We start from the raw sequence: 7853 nt of genomic DNA, 5'->3' as shown, positions 1-7853 counted from the left end.
TCGTCGGCTCTCAAACCCACCCCAGTGCACACGCAACTGCTAGCTACACTTGGGATTGTGTCATGGATTGATTTCACATCTCCTCCCATCTTTAGCATGAGAAACAACATTGATGTTGCTCAGCCTTCATCCTACTGAAGAGGAAGCTCTTCACATGGAAGTCGATGATCACTGGTTATGCCAATGTGTTTGAATGGATTATACAAGGAACTCTTCAATGACTTGTGTTCATGTCAATGGGAGACGAGCATCAATGATGTTATTACATTGTGGCACAATCGTAGAGTTATCCTCCTTTTTGCCAGAAAATGGAGGTAGATGTCGAAGAACTTCAATGGCAAATCTTCTTGTGACTCTCTTGGAAAGTTGACTTTCAACACGGTGATCCATCATATTTGGTGGAAAATGTACTAAAGATAAACTTCCTCCTCACGGTTTATTGAGTAGATTGGTGAGACCATTGCTTTTGAAAGTAGGGATAAAATTCTCCACAAATGTGCTATTTGTCCTGATTCCTTGAGAAATAGGTACCTTGCCTATTCTTGGAACCAACCTCTCATCTCCACACCCCATTAGTTATATGTATCATATGTTTTTATTAATGTTTCCCCCCGGCTTTTGTTGTATCTCCCTTATTTGGTTCATTAAAAAAAATACCAGACATAGCAGCGGTTTTAAACACCATAGATATGGCGGCATATATTTTTAGATAGCCAAATCCACCCCTTTTGGTTCATTAAAAAAAAATTGTTTATTTATCTCATTTTGTAACCTGTTGAAGCAAATGAGATATTCCCAAAAGAAATAGAAGATACAGCCATACAACATCAAAGATACAAAGCTTAGAAGACAAAACTACCAGTTAAAGCTATAATATACCAATCCTACCCAAAAACAAATTAACAGCTCGCCACAAAAGCCTGCAGCTAGTAAAAGTCATCAAAACCGGCCAAGACCCTTCAAGTGTCATATAAACCAACAACATCTCTATCAACCTGTCCCCGGAGTAACTAAACTATATTAAAACAATGAATAAAACATGCAATGGAATACCCACCAAGAACGAACTTGTCATTCAAGATTTGCCCTTACTTCTCCAAACATAGCATCTTAAACATTTGACAAGAATGCTTCTAACTATTTTTTTGGTAGTTAAGAAGGGAAGTGAGTACCAGTCAAGAGGTCTGAACTTGAGACCTCTTGGTAAGCATGATTTTTTTGCATACCACAGTTCACCAATTGCGCTAGACAGTTATTGTTGAGAATGCTTCTAACTTTTGCCTAATGAGACAAGCAAAAATTGCATCAGAATAAGTTGATGATGAAGGCTCGCAAGTAAAATGTGAGCACGAGAAAATGTGTAACTAAATGAAGGCTAATAATGACACCAATCCTGCAACATCTATAACATTAAAAACCATTCTTTATTTGCACTTTCTGATCAATACAAAATGTAGGAGAGGTGAGGTCTTAAATAATACACCGTAGGGGAACTAATGCCACTACAAATGAACTGATATCCACAAGAAATACACTTCAAAGTATAATTATAATCATTTCTTTGTAAACAGAAATAGTGAAAAGAGATGAAGAACCTAACTCTTGTTATTATATAAGATAAATACCCTGAACAAAAACAATCATCCAAAATTATGCTTTGAGAAAGCTATGTTCTTCATTACCTTGCATGAAAGGTGTCTATGGGAATTGTAGCTGAGTTCTGCATCGTAACACAACAACATAAACTCAACATTCCCATTCTGCAAAAGTAGAAGCACAAATTCCTTAGTAATTTGTCCTCCAAAAAGGATAGCAGTTTTTTAAGGATGCGTCAGGTATGCATTCTTAGAACGTGTTCTGGGTATAGAATGCATTCTGGAACTACAGAAATGCTGTTTGGTACACATTCTCATTCTAAATTCCCAAAATGGAATCAAGAACGGACCTCGTTTTGGAATGGGTAAAATACCCCATTCCACATTCCCCTTTTTGGCTCATCTTTCATTTCGACTCCAAACTCTGAAGAACGAAAAGACAACATGTTGAGAGCAGTTACAAAAGTGAAGCAGTTCGGCTTTCTCCTCACTGAGTACAACAATTACGCAAACACTTCGTCCCTCCTAGGTTACTATGTGCTCTTCTGGGAACTCAAAGCTAGAAGAGGGAGTCCGGATCAGCAGCTGCAAGAGATGGATCCCAACATGATGGAAGAATGTTGGTAGCTGCCATTGGCAGATGGGTTGCAGTGTAGAGCGAGAGACTCTATATGATCCATTCCAGCATATAGAGGCTTCTTGGACAAAAGGTCTCTGTTACAGTCCACCACACTTCAGAAACTCCACCATTGCTAATGTCATTACCTTCATCGCCTCCATCTCCGCCTTCTCATTTTCCTCTTAATTGTTGTTAGAGCAAACACCAAAAAATACGAAAATAAACCAAGATAGATCCACACAACAGATTTAACGAGGTTCACACACCTTCAAAATAGGTCAACAAATTCAAGACAAACTTAACAATTGCCTCTTTCGCCATCCTTATACCAGCTTTGCCTTTGAAGCCACATTTGGTTAAAGTCGGGGATAACAAAACTAAGGTATCTTCGATTGTTGTGATTGATCATCCATTTGGTATTCCTGCAATTGAGGAAACATCCACGTCACCATTGAGCACAAGGATCTCCGGTGTTTGTGCTTATGGGTGCTATTTTTGACTATGTTTTTCCAACCTGTATGGGTCGTCTTTGCTTTTCCATTGCTGTAAATTTCTTCGTGGTTACAGGTTGGTTGAAATAATCTAGGAACTTAAGCTCCGAGCACCACCGCAGGACAAAAAACAAGAATGATCAGAAACCAAGCTAGATTTTCCCCTCACAGCAGGGAAACCTCACAGAACTGTTTCAAGAATTAAACACAAAAAGCATGGAACAATGATTGTGTAGAAAAAAGATCTCACAAAAACCTTGAGGAACACAAAAGTAAACAACACGCTATGTCTGTTTTTTAAGTTAATTTTCAGTATCTTTTAAGTAGCCTATGAAGTGTTCGATGAAAAGCCCAACTATTCTTGGAAAAAAAAAAAGCATTTTAATAAAAATTGTACCCAAACAGTGTTCATATTCTCAGTTGAGAATGCATTCTATGTTTTGAGAATGAGAATGCGCATACCAAACACAACCTAAGTTACATCAGCCCAACACCACCAGTCAAGAGATCAGGGGAATGTCCTTTATGAAAAGAAACTCAACCAATCCAATTTCCCACCTTTTCCTAATCTGACCAGTGTCATTTTGTAATGAAAATGTCAACTACAATGAAACCTCTTTAACACATACTATACTGGAGTCTCACAGTCAGAAATTTTCACATGAGATTAAATAAACTGAAAGTAGTGTCATAATCAAATATATGATCACCTATAATGCAGGACAACAAAAGTATTCAATATACAGTGAATAACCACCAGTCCTTGGAGCATATAAAAGGAAAACAGAATAAACTACATTGAGAACTCCAGCCCAAAATAAACTACCTTAGACAAGTTCCTTTAAAAAAAAAAAATACAAAACAAAACAATTCTGTCAAAATCGAACCACAGCTTTGAGGGAATAATGATCCCTAGTTTTCCTAAACCTATGGAGTATGGAAGGTTACTTGATTTGCTCTAGTTAGATCCTATGATCAGAATTAACTTAGGAAGCTTTACACCACTTAATTCAAGGTGGGTGAATGGATTTGGATCAAAGCCAACATTTCAACCAGGTCAGATGATCTGCCAATGTCAACAAGCTATAACTCAGCCGGGTAGAAATTGGATTTGCATCTAGACTTACAAACGGTTCCTTTGTGCTTGAAGAACTTGGACAATGGAGGTGAGGAGATCCAACTTCTCAAAAAGACTCAATGGGTAATTCAGGCAGTTGGAGTGCAAGAATAATACTACCAGTCAACAACATTTAGCCATAACAACAATCATGTTGAAAAGTGAAAACAAGGTAGGGAATGGGCAAGTTATAATGTCAATAGGCGTTAGAAGTCAAGGTCATGAAGAAGTTCAAAATCCCTTCACACATCTGATTGCCTCATCATTCTTGCCATATTGTCTTGGAACTAAAAGAATCTTAAAATGCCTGAACATAATAGAATAAAAACTTACAATCTGGCAGAGGGTTGGTGTAAGAAAAAAAAATTTAGATCCATAATTGAGGAAAAGAAAAAGTAAGAAATGGGCATGTTAAGTTTGTCTCGAATTTTTGACCCGTTTAGAAGATTGATCCGCTCCGACATATTTTGGTGGCTATCAGAATGAAAAGTTTTTTGAGATCTGTGATGGAAGCAGAGGGGCTGGGCCGATAGGCCCAAGCCCGTAGCCCATCACTGATCTCGTATGGGGGTGCGGGGGTGGTATGGTTCGACTGGATTGACTGCGACCCGATGGGTCAACCCGCGACTTGGAGTCTATATAATGTACTATTGTCTTGTTGAAAAAGTCATTGTATTTTGGGGGTTGTCGAGCTAGGGTTTCTGGGCGAGTTTTCATGCCGCTGCTTGGGTGTAATCTCTCTTCTGCATAGTGAAACATCTTCTTCTTTACTCAAGGACATAGCACACCACACTGGTGTGTAAACCTCGTTAAATCTCTATATCGTGCGGGTCTTTTGTCTATTTATTTTCGTATTTCTTGGTGTTTGATCTAACAAGGCAGGTCATAATTTCAATAAGCTTCAGAAGTTAAGGTTATTAAGGATTAGCCTTAGGCAAATGAATCTCCACATAAAAAATTCCTTAATTGAGGTGAATAACAAAATATATTGTTCTCAGGAATTCAAAAACGGGGAATCAAAATCTGTTATACCCGAGCCATAAATCGACATTGTGTGCTTGACTGCAGATGAACCACAAGAGGGGGATGGTGTCAAGGACTACTGGCTAGCATCATTTTTTTGCCACGAGGGAAGGATTGACCCACTTGCAAGTTTTACTCATGCCAGGACAATTGAAAGGATTATAAATCTCCAAGGAAGTTAGTGTAGGTCTTCTGCCCTTAAGGAGATCCACCTGAAGCCGAGTAATGAATGACACTGAGGTCGGTCCCACACCCTTGTACAGGCCCTAGAATCCTCCAGTGCAACAACGTGAAGTTTTTCCAACTATGTTGGGGACAATTGACCCACATCATTAGGAGTATTATGGCAAAGGAGGTTATTTGACCTTGGGGTCCGAACCCACGCACCTGTGCACTTCAGATCACCTCCAATAGATGGTACAACTTACAAATGGGTGGATTAATAATTGATTAGATCACCTCAAGTTGAGCCCACTAGTGCCAATTGGGGAATTAACCCAATAATGGGAGAAAATCCATTTATTTCTTAAACAGACCTCAGTGAACTTAAGTTATCATATAAAGAGTTATAAACAAAACCCATTTATTTTCCAAACAAGCCTTAGTAAACTTAAGTTATCATATAAAGAGCTATCAGAAAAACCCATTATTTCCCCAAACAAGCCTTAGTGAATTTAAGTTTCTATACAAGGAACTACTAGTTCATTTGTTTCACAATTTGTAAAGGCAAGAGAAGAAGAAAAGAGAGAAAGAAGAAGAAGAAGAGAAGAAGGAGCTTGGAGCATGGGCGGAGATCACCTCCACTCATCTACACATTAAGGTGAGTTAAACTCTCTCCCTCTACCTCTATTATATACTTACTCTCTCTTTCTTACCCCATTCTCCGCCCAAGCTAATTGGGAACCCTAACTAAAATCTCCATTCTCCTACATACTTGAATTACAAATTAAATTGGGGATTTTGTGTAGGAGACCTAATCTAGCTAATTGAACCACTTACCTTTGAGTGTGAAGACCCAATATAGAAAAGACCCAATTTAAAACCTTAGATTTAGTTACTTGAACCCTAGATTTGAGAAATTGACCTTCTATGATCTACCACCCTAACTCAACTATAGGTTGGGGAATTGGTGAAGAAGATCTAGACCTAGGGATTTAGGCTATCACATTTGGTTTAGGGATCCAGCCCATGGACCCTCCCAACCGAATTTTCCAAATTGGGTAACCGAAACCCTAAATTGGGGAAATTAACCAAATCCCCTATGATCTACCGCCATAATTCCACTTTAAATTTGAGGAATTGATGTAAGATACCCAGATTAGAGGAATGAGGTGTCTATGTTTGGTTTAAAGACCCAATGTATGCAAACCCTAACCAATTTTCCCCAAATTGAATAACCAAGAATCTTAAATTGAGGAAAATGACTAAAACTATAAAATCTATGTAACCTATGTGACTAATTACATCATTCCCAAGATGATTAGTGTATGCATGTGCTGCATGCATGAAATCTAACCCTAGAATGCTAACCCTAACATGTACACCTACCTAGCATGGGCAAACCATGTGGTGGGGGTGTAATCAACACCATAAAAGTGAATTAGAGGCATACAAAGCTTTGACCTAAAACCCCTTTTTGTTTCCAATGAATAGAACCGTCAAGTAGTGAGGCTACACAACTTGTAATCATCAATAGTATACGGCTCGTAAAGACGAGAGGTGAGTGCGTGTTGTGTTTTATTTTACGGAGTGTTTAATTTTAATTTATTTATGCATGATCATGTTGTTTGTTTAGATCTATGTTACATGTCAATTCTTTAAGTTGATGTATATGTTGTGTGTTGTGTTACATATCAATTCTTACAAGTAGATATTATCCTATTTAGAAATTAATTACAAATCAAATCAAATCCCTCCCTTTTACAAAGATAGAAACCCAATAAATTAGAATTCTCACTTTCTCAAAGTAAAAACTAAAATTAGAAACTAGCTAAATAATATCTCCCTAACTATTAAAAGGAAATATGAAAATGGAAACTACATCAATCAAAGATTTCCTAAAATCTTGCAGCCTAACTACTCCATGTGAGCTGGCCATGGGGCCCACGAATCAAGAGGCAATCTTCTTCAAGTCTTCTCCACATTATGAGCTTGCAATGGGACCCATATTGGTTACTGTTCACATGAACAATAACTTGTGAAAAAAAAACTACCATCAAAGAAATTCAGTTTCTAAGACATGTTCTCATCAAAAAAATATGGAGTACTCTCAAAGAAAGTACATCGACACTAACAAACTATCGTTGATAGAAAAAATCATAGCATTAATCACTTTTTGAGCATAAGAATATCCAAGAGAAACAAATTTAGTAGCACAAGGAATAAGGATTAAAGTACCAGTATCGTCACCTTATCAGACGGCTAAATTTAAAATACATATTAGAGGGTATCGTATCATATTGTAGATACACTAAAGTATATTGGTATTATATACTTTTGAATAAAAAAAAAAAAAAAAAAAAAAAAAAAAAAGAAATATATAACATGTATCATGCATAAACTCTAAAATGGAGAATAGCGTATTCAGAGACAAGTGCATTCAATTGAAACTATTCAAAAGATGAGGTTTCTTACATGTAGTAATAATCTATTGTCGACTTTCTAAGAAATTTTAAAATCTATGAACAATTTAATGCAAAATTCATGTTTGATGCAATGTTTAGTTTGTTTTACCTAAATCTACTCAAAAAAAAAATCCTAATTGTTTGATCTTGCCATCTAGCTTCTTATAGAAAAATACTATTAAAACACTGCAAAAGGGATGACAGTTACCATCAATTTCTGGTCATTTATACTAATGTTGTGGATGTACACTCATAAAATTGTGCCACATGCTCATAGGGCCAAGATCAAATCAAACTTAATTGTTTGATCTTGCCATCCAGCTGAAGTTCAAGTTTTCCTAAGAGAGAGAGAGAGACCATTGAAGGGTGCATCTCGAAATATCT

General features: G+C 37.1%; 1 non-coding gene across 1 annotated transcript; it reads right to left on the bottom strand.

Moving 5' to 3' along the window:
• Positions 1-4000: 4000 nt before the first annotated feature.
• Positions 4001-4100, bottom strand: LOC122082957. The gene has a single exon (XR_006141492.1). It is a non-coding gene; the product is annotated as a small nucleolar RNA Z266 (small nucleolar RNA).
• Positions 4101-7853: the final 3753 nt, after the last annotated feature.

This window comes from Macadamia integrifolia, chromosome 6, assembly GCF_013358625.1.
Source record: "Macadamia integrifolia cultivar HAES 741 chromosome 6, SCU_Mint_v3, whole genome shotgun sequence".
In the NCBI taxonomy this organism is placed as follows: domain Eukaryota; kingdom Viridiplantae; phylum Streptophyta; class Magnoliopsida; order Proteales; family Proteaceae; genus Macadamia; species Macadamia integrifolia.
The sequence above is the reverse complement of the archived record's forward strand: the minus strand, read 5'-3'. Positions and strand labels throughout refer to the sequence as shown.